Here is a 13,016-nt window from a genome sequence, read left to right as displayed (position 1 = left end):
ACAGCAAAATATGTGAAGAAAAAAAGAAAAGGACCATACAGACAACTCTCACTAATTTTCTGACTAGAAACGCCATCCCCATTCCCAGGGATAATCCAGATGATCCAGAACCTTCAACAGGAGGACAACTCTCACTAATTTTCTAACTAGAAACGCCACCCCCATTCCCGGGGATAATCCAGATGATCCAGAACCTTCAACAAGAGGAGTTATTACCACAACTGGCAAAATGCCAATGTTGTCCAACTCTTCTTCATCATCAAGGTAAATTTTTATGATTTGTGTGTTTTTTTAATGTATGCATTAAAATATATCTGTAAGTTTATATGTAATGTTTCCAACTTCCAAAGACAAATAGAGATTGGATTTATAAAGATACTGGCAATAAAAGACAATAATAATGAAAACTAAAAAAAAAAAAGAGAGAGATACTCAACTTACGTCAGAACTGACTTACGACTGAATCGTTGCAACAAAACCGCATCGTAAGAACTGACTTAGGACTGAATCTTTGGAACAAAACCGCATCGTAATTCGAGGACTGCCTGTAGTGTTATCATTCCCGTGAGCTGTAGTGGATGGTTGTCATTCTTTTTGGCCACCCAGCACTTGTGAACACCCTTTCTACATTTGGGCATTCCCTACTTTATGAGTTCAGGCCTCCTCAAGGAGCAGCCAGAAGTGTGCTTTTCTAGATTCCTTTGCAGCTCTAGTGCAGACACGGATGGGAACAGCCACCAACCTGGGGCACCCATGAGGTAGGTCAATTCAGAACTTTGTGACTAGGAGAAGCTGACCTCAGGTATGATTCATTCTGAGGAGAACAGCCAAGACATTCAGCTTCCAGGGTCCGCAGCAGTGAAAGTCCCAGTCATCATGATCGGCCTCAGAGTGGCCATCAGCAGTTGCCTGGGCGTGGCAGCTGGGAGTGGGCTCATTCATCTGCAATGGTATTGGGTGTAACCTGGGGTAGTTTCTGAATGAAAAGCCTCCAAGCCTGACCCTCCAACCCTCTCAGAGAATTCTGTGAGCTTTCTTATACATTTTAATAAGTTCCTTTACTCTTGAACTCAGAGTCCTTTACAATGTTTGCAACTAGAATCCTGACTGAAATTCGAGAATACTGGAGTACAGAGAGGTAAATAGAATTGTCCCAAGTCACACGGCTAGTAAAAAGAAAACTAGGATTTAAACCTTTGCAATGTTGATTCAGAGCTTACTCGTGTAATCTGTGCCCTATGACTCCTGTGGTATTTGTTCTAGCAGGGAAGCCTCAAGGAAGTTCTTTATTGCCCACTCCCTTGAGTCATATGCCCATCACTGAATCAATCACTGTGGCTGAAGATGATGGGAACTAGTATTCCATCCATTAGATGTAGCCACTACAGTACATATTATCTATTGCCATAATAAGGACCTCTGATGGTACAGTGGTTAAAGCACTCTGCTGCTAACCAAAAGGTTGGCAGTTCAAATCTACCAGCCACTCCTTGGGAGAAAGACATGGTAGTCTGCTTTCATAAAGATTACAGCCTTGGAATCCCTATGGGGCAATTCTGCTCTGTCCTATAGGGTCACTGTGAGTCCAAATCGAATCCACAGCAATGGGTTTGTTTTTTTGTTATTGCCACAATAATGCTGGAAAGCAAACAGCCACAAAACTCCAGTGGCATACAACAATCAACGTTTATTTCTGCTCATGAGTCTATGGGTCAGTTGGGTGGTTCCAATGTGCTTAGTAGGAATTACTAACGTGTCTACAGTCAACTGTAGGTTGGCTTAGGAGGCTTGGCTGATCTTGGGTGGACTGGGTTCTCTCACATATCTAGGGTCTTGACTTTGCTCCCCATGTCTGATCTTCCATTAAGTTGATCTAGGCACATTTCCATGCTGAAAAGCAGAGGAGAAAGAGATAGAGAGAGCAAAAACATGCAAGGTCTCTTGAGGCCTAGGCTTGGACCTAGTGCAACAGCACTCCTGCTGTATCCTTTTGGCCAAGGCAAGTCGCAAGGTCAGTCCAGATTCAAGGGGTAAGGAAATAGTCTTCACCTCTTTCTTTTTTTTTTTTTTTTAAGGAGTACACAAAGTTTGTCTAGAGGACACAGAAGGTACAGAAAAATTTACATGTGACAACAAAGATTCCATTACAGAATACATGATTAGCAAGATAACACAGGATGGACCTTTCCTGTTGGAGATCTTCAGTTAATCTGTTTAAAATATATTAAGTATTCTCTGCAAGGGCAAGATGCCTCTCCTGGGTTTACCTGTTAACAGTCATGGGTCACTTTCTCAGAAGCAAAAGAAGCACAAAACTGTTCTTTGAGAGAACTAATAGTGCTGCTCTAACAGAAATACCACAAGTAGGTGGCTTCAACAAAAGGAAATTTATTCTCTCACAGCCTAGTAGGCTACAAGTCTAAAATCAAGGCGCTGGCTTCAGGGAAAGGCTTTCTCTTCTCAGCTTTGGAGGAAGGTCCTTATCATCAGCCTTCCCCAGTGACAATCTTCTCAGCACAGGGACCTGGGTCCAAAGGAATAGTCTTCACCTCTTGATGTAAGGAGCTGCAAATTGCAAAGAGCATGGATACAAGGAACGGTAAAGAATTAGAGCCATTTTTGAAATCAGCCTACCCCATGGATTTCAGAGCTTGCCATATAGTAAATACTCAATAAATAATGATTATGATGATTAATATGACAATTATAGTTAATAATAGTATTTTTATTAGTTTCATAATAAGGAGCCAAAGCAGGAGGTGGAGTGCCTGGATCAACTCTATTTAGCTTGCCCTCAGGAAGACCGCCGAGTTTTGGTGAAGTGGAGGGCAGACCCATAAAAGGAAAATATAAATTCAAAGAGTCAGCCTTCCTATTAATTAATCATTTATATGTACCTACAGCACTGGGTTTTGGGTGTGTGCTCCCCAGTTTTGCCCCAAAGTATAATATCATAGTTTTGAAGTGTGCTGGCATTAGCAAATAATCTCAAATGTGCCCACAGAGTTAGTCACAAGAATTTCCAGCCCATTATTGTTGATAATAGAGAAAAATTGAAAAATACAGACAATTGGTTAAGTAAATTGTGATACCTTTTGTGATGAATATGATGTAGCCATTTAAAATGATGCTGCAGGATATTTAATGACATAGAAAGATGCTGCTGATATATTGCTTAGAGAGAAAATCTTTCTTGGAAGAAGTACAACCAGATTGCTCCTTAGAAGCGAGGATGGCAAGACTATGTCTCACGTACTTTGGACATGTTATCAGGAGGGATCAGTCCCTGAAGAAGGACATCAGGCTTGGTAAAATAGAGGGTAGGTGAGAAAGAGGAAGAATCTAAACGAGATGGATTGACACAGTGGCTGCAACAATGGGCTCAAGTATAGCAACGATTTTAAGGATGGCGCAGGACCAGGCAGTGTTTTCTTCTATTGTACATAGGGCCACTATAAGTCAGAACCAACTGGACGACACCTAACAACAACAACATAACAGCGTGTATAGGGTGATCAGCTTCTTTTGATTCTCCCACACAACTGTAGATCTACCATGGGGGTTCAATAAGTCCTTCTCGATCAATATCAGAGCCTCAAGAAGTGAAATTTTAGGCAACCTCCTCTCTCATTACAGTATCATTTTCCCAGTTTCAACCATTTGGTTCTTCAATTTCCATCTTATTCTAAATCCAGTCATGAATAAGCATATGAAAAAGTGTTCAAACTCATTCATAATCAGAGACAAGCAAAAAAACCACATGGAGGTACCACTACACAACTGCCAAAATGGCTTTTAAAAGAGGGAGAGACAATACCAAGTGTTGGTGAGGAAGCAGAGCAGTGGCAAATTAATTACATACACTACTTTGGAAACAGTTTGGCTGAGGTTATAAAAATTAATGTGCACATCAACTACATGTATGAGTCAGCAGTCCTCTCCTACTTGACACTCAACAGAAATGTGTGAACATGTGTACCGAGAATATGCACAGGAATGTTCGTGGCAGCATTATTCAGAATAGCCCCAAACTAGAAACAACCCAAATGTCCATTTATAGTACAACAGATAAATTGTGATATATTCATACAATGGGGTACTCTGTGGTAATGAAAATGAAGTACAGCCATAAGAAAAAAAAAAGTAGAAGAAGTCAAATATAAAAATATACACACTTGTATTCACACACATATTGTATTGTTGTTAGGTGCCATTGAGTCATCTCTGACTCATGACTACTTCATGTATTACAGAAAAAAATGGTGCCCGGCTTCATGACCATTGGTATGCCCGAGTCCATTGCTGCGGTCACTGTGTATTTTGAGTGTTTTCCAACCTAGGGTGCTCATCTTCCAGCACTATATCTGACATGTTCTCTTGTGATGCATAGGGTTTTCATTGGCTAATTTTTTGAAGTAATCGCCAGGCCTTTCTTCCTAGTCTGTTGTAGTCTAGAAGCTCTGCTGAAACCTATCCACCATAGGTGATCCTGCTGGTATTTGAAATACCAGTGGCATAGTTTCCAGCATCACAACATACAAGCCACCACAATACAATGACTGACAGGTGGTGGACATATTATGCAGTTCCATTGGTATGAAGTTTAAACACCTAAAACTAAACTGTAGTATTAGAAGTCAGGATGGAGGGAGGAGTGATTAGAAGGGAGCACAAGAGGGGTTTCCACTAGAAATAATCTACTCAACCTGGATGTTAGTCACCTGGTATTTGCTATACAGCAGTTCATTGAGCTGTCCACTTAATCATTTGTGTATTTTTTCTGCAAATATGATATACAGCACAATAAAAAAAATAACTAAATTAATTTAAAATAGATCATGTAACAAGACATGGCATTACAGCACTTTCTTGGCGTTCCTGCCTAAGAAACTGGGGTTGACTGTCTTCTGTGATTCCTCAGTGGATAAGAGGTGGTCCCTGAGCGTCACCTGAGTCCCCAGGAGCCTTGGGGCACTGCATAAACAAGAGGCACAGCCGAGGTCCTGATGAGAGAACCCAGTCTGGCAGCAAACTCAGACCAGCAAAAACCCCACTTGGCACATTTCTGGGAAAAACCCAGACAAGGTGGGAGACCCACCCCACGAGCACTGGGATCTCATGGGAGCCTTTCCGTCTGCCTGTGTTGGAGATCGGCAAGCATGTAGAACTGAACAAAGCCCCTACCAGCCCCCACTGAAGGAGCTGTTTGTTTCCAAAGGCCTGATGGAACAACTAACTGTAAGCTCAGGAGAGGAAATTACACAATGGATGTTGAAATGTGGGCTTGTTGAAAAGTTGTCACTCGAGTAATGAATGCCCTATTTCCTGTTTTTTGCTGAAAGTTAAATGCTGGGCATAATTAGCTAGTAAAAAAGCAAGCTTGGCAGCAGAACAAAAATAGCACATTTTGGGAGCCCAGGCCAATTAAAATTGTTTATGCAGCCATTTAGCAATATTTTTCTCCAAACTATTACAACCAGGAAATACGCAGCATGAGACTGGAAGGCAAGTTCGTGAGAAGAAAAATGGTCCACACACTGATCCTTTAAACAGCCTGGTGTTCTCAGGGGATTTTATAATAGGAATGAACACTGCCATCCTCCTGAACAACCTGGGCCTCCTTTGGATCTTGAGGACAGACAGCATCACTCACCTTTTGTGGCAGGCATCTGTCCACCAGCCGCCGCAACCCGCTAATGTTCAGATTAGCCAAGCTCCCGTACGCGTTATAGAGGCCAGTGGTTACGGTGTTAGCTGCCTCATGTGGTCACGCAAATCATCTGGCTGATGCTGTAATCAGATTGAGTTTATGAAACATCTTTGCTAATAACTGGGCAGTCTGGCTAGTGTGAGGATCAGTTGCTCAAACTCGGCAAAATCACCCTTGGCAAAGTTTGTCATGATTCCTCCTCACCACTCTCTTCCCTACTTTCAGTGTCTCTGACAATCTTGCATCTCAGATACTCAGGTTACATCTTTCCTTCCCTTTCCCAACTTTCCTGTCAAAATGTGGTTGAGATCCTTCATTTGCAAAACAAACTGACCCTTTGGCATCAAGTCGATTCCACCTCATAGTGACTCTATAGGACAGGGTAGAACTGCCCCGTAGGGTTTCCAAGGAGCGCCTGGTAGAGTCAAACTGCTGACCTTTTGGTTGGCAGCTGTAGCTCTTAGCCACTATGCCACCAGGGTTTTCCTTCATTTATAATAGGGTGTAATTGAGCGATAACAGCTTTAAATGGTGTATTGATCAAAGTTTCTAGCTAAGAATGAAACTTTGGTTATAGAATTTCAGGCATTATCCAGTTCCATCAAGGGATAAAGTGGGCAGTTGGGAGGCAGGGAGCCTTCCCAGCATCCCTAAAATTTTACCATAGGGAAATAGCCCATTCTACTTAGCTTACCACGTTAACCCACTTGGCTGAGCCCCTCTATTGGCTGACAGGAAAGAGATCTCTGGAGACCTTCACTCAGCTGCAAACATCGCCCCAGGAGCTCCAGTACCTTTGTTTTTAAGCCTGGCCACCTCCCAGCCAGACCTCTTATCAGGCAGCTTCCCAGCCCTGTGGCACCGAGCTGAGCATAGCTCACCTGGGAGGCTAACTGTTTAAAGCCTTTTGTCACCATTGGGCTGGACGGAATTATTTGAACAGTAGACGAGCCATCTCCTTCCTTCCTGTTCACCCTCTGTTCATTTTCACACTCATTCATTCACTCATTAATTCATATGTAGGTTGTTGTTGTTGTGTGTTGAGCCAATTCCGACTCATAGTGATCCTATATGGCAGAGTAGAACTGCCCCATAGAGTTTCCTGGGCTGTAAATTTTTTTTTTTTTAATCTACAGGAGAAGATTGCCAGGTCTTTTTTCCCATGGAGCCACTGAGTGGGTTCCAACCACCAGTCTTTTTGTTAGCAGCCAAGTGTTTAACCATTGTGCCACCAAGAAGTACTTATGAAATATATGTATGAATCCAAAATATTAATTTACCTTAAGGACTCTCCTTGCCTTGACCACAGCCTCCCCTTCTCACCTTTTCTCTGACTATTCACTTTCCTGAGTTTGCTAGGAACTACCTGCCTTAGAAGGACAAACTGTCCTTTTCTACTTTTGTGCTTTGTTCAGGCTCTGTCCTCTGCCTGTTCTTTTTCACCATGTATCCAAACAAATCTCTCCCATCATATAAGACCAATTTGAATCCCCCTTTGTCTTAGTTCCCTGATGCTGCTAAAAAACAAAACAAAACAGCACAAGTGGGTGGCTTTAAGGAACAGGAATTTATTTTCCCACAGTTCTGAAGGCTAAAAGTCCAAATCAGGGTCTCGGCTAGATGGATTCCTTCTGTGGGCCTCTCTCCGAGATTCTGGTGTCTGCCCACAATCCTTGGTGCTTCTTTGGTTATAGGTGGGTCCTCACATGATGTCTGTTTTTCCCCTGTGAGTGTGTCACTGTGGCTATTCTGCTCTTTTTATAAGATACCACTTAGAAGCAATTAGGTGTAGGACCCATGCCATTCTGCCATGGTACATTAACATAACAAAAGAAAATTCCTATTTCCAAAAAGGGTCATATTTATAGGTACAGGGGTTAGAACTTCAACACATATTTGGGGCAGCACAGTTCAGCCCATAGCACCCTTCTTCCCCACAAAGCCACCGCTGCCCACTTCTAACCACAATGGTCTCTAACTCATATGAACTCCTGTAGTGTTTATTCCTTCAACCTATACATGGCCTATAGTTAAGAACTGCCTGTGGCATGCCTTGTATTGCTATTGGACATTTTCTCCTTGGAGAGAAAGTATAGCATAGGGTCAGCCTCCCTCACTCCAGCTTATGGGCATTTGAATCAGGAGGGGACTTGTGGTCAGCAGTTTCCAGGCCAGAACTAAATGAAGTTCCTGGCAATGGTCCCGCTCCCCGGTTCTCACAGGAATTTCCTGTCAACCCCCTCCCTCTGCCATCCATTTCCTCTCCTCCAAGTCCCACCTCTGAATCATGAATTTTCCTGCCTCCCCTCCATTCTGTCTCTCCCCTCCACTTTAACAAGGCTTCAGATAAGAAAACCTGGTGAAGTCTACTTCATAGCCCTGAAAGATGACACCAGAAAACTTTATTCTGTTTCCACAGATGGATGTAGAGCAGTACCTGTAACCCTTTGCCATTAGCCCACCAAAACCCCCCAAAAAAACCAAACCTGTTGCCATTGCGTTGATTCCAACTCATAGTGATCCTATAGGACAGAGTAGAACTGCCCCATAGAGTCTCCAAGGAGCGGCTGGTGGATTTGAACTGCTGACCTTCCAGTTAGCAGCCAAGCTCTTTAACCATTGTGCCTCCAGGGCTCCACATTAGCCAACCAGTGGCCTCGAAAGCTCGTGTAATCCAGATGCTCATCATTTAATCATTCCGTCAACAAATCTTTTTCTGAGCACATACTGTGTGCCACACCGTGTGCGGGGCCCCAATGATACAGCAGTAAACAGACTCCAGTCTTTGCCCTCCTCCTTCAAGGAGCTGGCAGTGTAGAAGGTGATTCAGGGAAGTAAACAAGCAATTACAGTACAAATTCTGAAGGATAGTGCTGGATAGGGTTAAGTTATCCCTCACAGATGAAATTCCATTCTGCTTAAAGATCTCTGTTGAGAAGTAGGGTTCACAATGTTCTTCTATATCCTCTTCAAGGCTTCAAGTTCTTCATGTCTCACCCAAGTCTTCAAAAATCTCAAATCGTTCCCCTTACCTGTTACACTTAGCAGCAATCTTAAGAAAGAGTTAGTCACAGTGCTTAGCAGGATTCTTTATGTATTGCAGAACAATAATTATGTCAGGTTTCCAGTCTTCTGTCAGGAACTTTAACTTTGCCTAGCGTGGTTCAGCAGTAGAATTATCACCTTCCATGCGAAAGCTCCGGGGGTTCAATTCCTGTTGGTGGAGGCTTGAGTGTTGTTATGATGCTGAACAGGTTTCAGTGGAGCTTCCAGACTAAGATGGGCTAGGAAGAAAGGTCTGTTGATCTACTTCCAAAAATCAGCCAGTGAAAACCCTGTGGATCACAATGTTCCAATCATGTTGTTCATGGGGCATCCATGAGTTGGGGGCTGACTTGAGAGCAGCTAACAACAAGAACAGTGTTGGAAATTATGCTACAATAGCAATAACTCAAGGGGAAAAAAAAGGTCCTAGCTGTCATTTGAAGGAGCCCTGCTGGCATAGTGGTTAAGCACTCAGCTGCTAACCTAAAGGTCAGCAGTTCAAACCCACCAGCCTCTCCCAAGGAGAAAGATGTGGCAGTCTGCTTCCGTAACGATTACAGCCTGGGAAACCCTACGTGACGGTTCTACTCTATTCTATAGGGTTGCTATGAGTCGGAATCAACTAGACAGCAATGGGTTTGTTTTTTTTTAGCTAGTGTTTACTGAAAATGTGTTGAGTGCCAAGCACTTTAACAGATCTGGTAGATCTAAAGGCCCAACTCATTGGCATCGAGTTGATTCTGACTCCTGGTAACCCCATGTGTTATGGAGTAGAACTGCTCCATAGGGTTTTTTTGGCTGTAATTTTGACAGAAGCAGATCACCAGGCCTTTCTTTCATGGTGCCACTGGGTGGGTTTGAACCGCCAACCTTTAAGTTAACAGTGCTTGCGCCATCTAAGGACTTTTCTACAGGCCAGAGGGGGTAAATTACCACATGCTGGGTCATTAGTATGGAGCCCTGGTGGCACAGTGGTTAAGAGCTTGGCTGCTAACCAAAACGTCAGCAGTTCAAATACAACCAGCTGCTCCTTAGAAAACCTATGGGGCAGTTCTGCTCTGTCCTATAGGATTGCTATGAGTCGGAATAGACTCAACAGCAATGGGTTTGGGTCATTCACACCTTCTTTGGGCCTCCCTACCTCCCTGATGTTTGTCTCTCTTGTGAACTGCCATGTGCCTGATCCACATCCATTTTCTCCTCTTCTGGAATCATTACTCCAACTTTGTAGACACAGATTATCTAGGTGCCCCGCCCTCCTTTGGCCAAAGAGTAGGCAAGTGACCCAAACTAGACCAAATTGATGCTCTCTCCCTTGAACTTGAATCTTAGGAAGGTTGGCTGGACTGATCTAGCTTCACTGCTGTGTTCTGAAGAGACTTCCCATTAGGTCCTACTTTGCTTAAGTTCACCACAGTTGATTCCTGTTGCTTGCAACCAAAGAACTGTAACCAAAACAGTCGTTAATTAGAACCTGCTGATGAATATGCTGTCTTATCACTCTTCTTTTGTTCTGAAAAAAGCTGATGTTGTCTAGAACTTGCAAAGTGCCTCTAAGCACTTTGTGGAAGGAGGAGAGACTCAGGAGCTAGGGCCACAAACTGTGGGACATTAGAGAAAGGAACTGCCTGACAAATAGCAAACATGCCAAATGAATGCTTTCAGGGAAACAAGAGTTGCCTGAGCACTATTGATTCTAGGTTCACTAATGGTTTGGGCTGTGAGGCTGGGTGTAACAGCTCTGCCTCGCTCAGTGCGGTAATACATGGCCAAGTCAGGCCTATTTTCTGGTGTCAGCAGGGAAATGGGAGACTATTAAGGAAGTGCCTTATCTGAAACATAGCTTGGTGTCACTGCGGAGATGGTGGCAATTAGCATGATGGAAATCAGGCAGCAGCCCCAGCTCCTGGCCAGGTGTGGAAGAAATTAGTAGGTAGCCTCTTACCTGACAGGTCAGCATATGCCCCAAAACGGAAAGGCCCTGGGAAAATGCTGGTGCTCCTGTTTCTCTGGGACAATCTTGCCCCTTCCTAGTACCTTCTGGTCTGCTCTCTACACACTCATTTGCTGGTGGCTGTCTACTCCACTTCCCTTTGCCTTGATCTCAATAGCATTGATAACCCTTCACATTTGAATGGAGTCCCTGGGTAGCACAAACTATTAAGATGCTCAGGTGCTACCTAAAAGATCAGCAGTTCCAGTCCACCCAGAGTTGCCTCAGAAAACAAGCCTAGTGATCTACCTCCCAAAAAATCAGCTATTGGAAACTCTATGAAGCACAGTTCCGCTCTGACACATGTGGGGTCTCCATGAGTCAGAATTGACTCAACAGCAACTGGTTTTCTTTGAATGGTGCTATTGTGTTTATTATATCAGGTAGGCCATGTGGGAAGGGGCCCAAGCTTTGGAGACAGGATTGTCTGGGACAAGTGGATAACAAAGGCAGACACCGTCTTTATCCTCTTGGTGCTCAGTCTAGAGGCAAGTGTGAGGGGCCTTATTCTGAAGAAACTCTCCCATGAGTCTCATCCCTTCTCTCCCCTCTCTTTACAAGTGCACACAATGTAAAGAAAACAAATATGGCCTGCCAGGTGGAAGACCCATTCCCTGCTTTACTCTAGTTTACTGTGTGTTATGGGTTGAATTATGCCCCCCCTCCCCAGTATGTAGGGTCACTATGAGTCAGAATCGACTCGACAACAGTGGGTTTGGTTTGTTTTTGTTTTTTGCCCCCAGTATGTATTGGAAACTTAACCTTATACCTGTGGATATAATCCTGTTTGGAAATAGGGTTTCCTTTGTTAGGTTGATGGGCCCATACAAATATAGGGTGTGTCCTAAAGCTAATCACTTCTGAGTTGTAAAAGGAGCAGGTTAGACACAGAGGTGGGCACATGTAAGGATCACCAAGGCTACCAATAAGGAAGAAATATACATGGTTGAGACCTGATTCGAACTTTTAGCTTCCAAAACTGTGATAAAATTAATTTCTGTTCTTTAAAGCGACCTACTTGTGGTATTTCTGTTTTAGCAACTCTAGGAAATGAAGAAGACACTGTGTGACCTTGGAAAAATCCCTTTGCCTCTCTGACCTTCAGTTTTCTCAGCCATAAAATGAAGCAGTTACCACATGATTCCTGAGTTAGTCCTCCAAGAAGCAGACACCAAGAGGGGATAGATCGTGCAAGGATGTTATGAGCATAGATGACTATGAGACAAAACAGAGAGGAAGCCAGGGTATGCTGGGAGCCTTCAGACTGAGATGCAAGTCTGATCCTGAGCGAGGAGAGAGGGAAGGAGGGTTAAGTTGAAGCCTCCTAAACCATGTGCTGTGTAAGGAAGGTTCATCAAGACCTCAGGGAGTCCTCAAGCCAAAGTCAGCTGTCAGAAGAGCCCCTGTCTCCCAGGAACAGGTCCGTCTTATATCCATGTTGTGCCAGTCGTTGGCTGGGAGCAGCCCGTGATAGGTATGGCCTCAGCACAAATGCAGAGATGGATTTCAAAGCACAGCATCTGGGGCCTCCTGTAGTTGGAGGTCTGCAAGGTGCGTTCTTGTGGTCACAATAATCTCTAACCACCCTGAATGCTCTGATGTTCAGCATTCTAAGAACCCTCACGACATGCCAGCAGACACTAGACCCATGCTAACTTGAGGGGTCTGGCTGGGCACTGGCCAGCAGGCTGACCTCTTGATAGCCCCTTCCTAGCAGCTGCTGCTCTCAGGCACTCCCTGATGGCAAAGTTAGGAGGATGTTTATATTCGTTTGATACTTTGGAATCAAATGTTTCCTCTCTCCTATTTTTGGCCTTGCTTTGGTCTTCAGAGAAGGGAAGTGAGGGGCTTCAGCTTCCCTACTGTCGTCTTTGTTTGAAGTGAAGCCAAACAAAAGAGGCCCTCCGCTGATCTCGTGTGCCCTGCCTTTCCTGGCGCCCCAAGCCCTGCAGCGGCTTTGCCACCTGGACCCTCCATGCACATGTCCACACGTAGGATGCAGTATGTCTTTGAGTTCTGGGTGAGTCCATTCTACCACGTCCTAGCTGTGTAACCCTGAGCAAAAGACAACTTCAGTGAGCCCTGACTTTCTTATCTATAAAATGGGTATAATAATACCTAACTCATAGGGTCATTGTGAGGATTGACTAAGATAAGTGCTCAATGAATGATAATAGAATGTGCTCAATAAATGACAATAGTGGTAGCAACTATTAAACACCTACTATCGTCAGTATCTTTATTATATCTTCTCTTGAGAGACAGGAG

General features: G+C 43.9%; 1 long non-coding RNA gene across 1 annotated transcript; it reads right to left on the bottom strand.

The window, feature by feature from the left end:
• Nucleotides 1–2,052: 2,052 nt before the first annotated feature.
• On the bottom strand, nucleotides 2,053–12,447 carry LOC135231694 (uncharacterized). Its single transcript, XR_010322446.1, has 2 exons — nucleotides 5,654–12,447; nucleotides 2,053–2,565 (listed from the first exon to the last, which is right to left on the bottom strand). It is a non-coding gene; the product is annotated as an uncharacterized LOC135231694 (long non-coding RNA).
• Between the last annotated feature and the right edge of the window lie 569 nt (nucleotides 12,448–13,016).

Source organism: Loxodonta africana, chromosome 7, assembly GCF_030014295.1.
Source record: "Loxodonta africana isolate mLoxAfr1 chromosome 7, mLoxAfr1.hap2, whole genome shotgun sequence".
NCBI lineage: Eukaryota > Metazoa > Chordata > Mammalia > Proboscidea > Elephantidae > Loxodonta > Loxodonta africana.
This window is presented reverse-complemented; position numbering and strand designations above follow the sequence as displayed.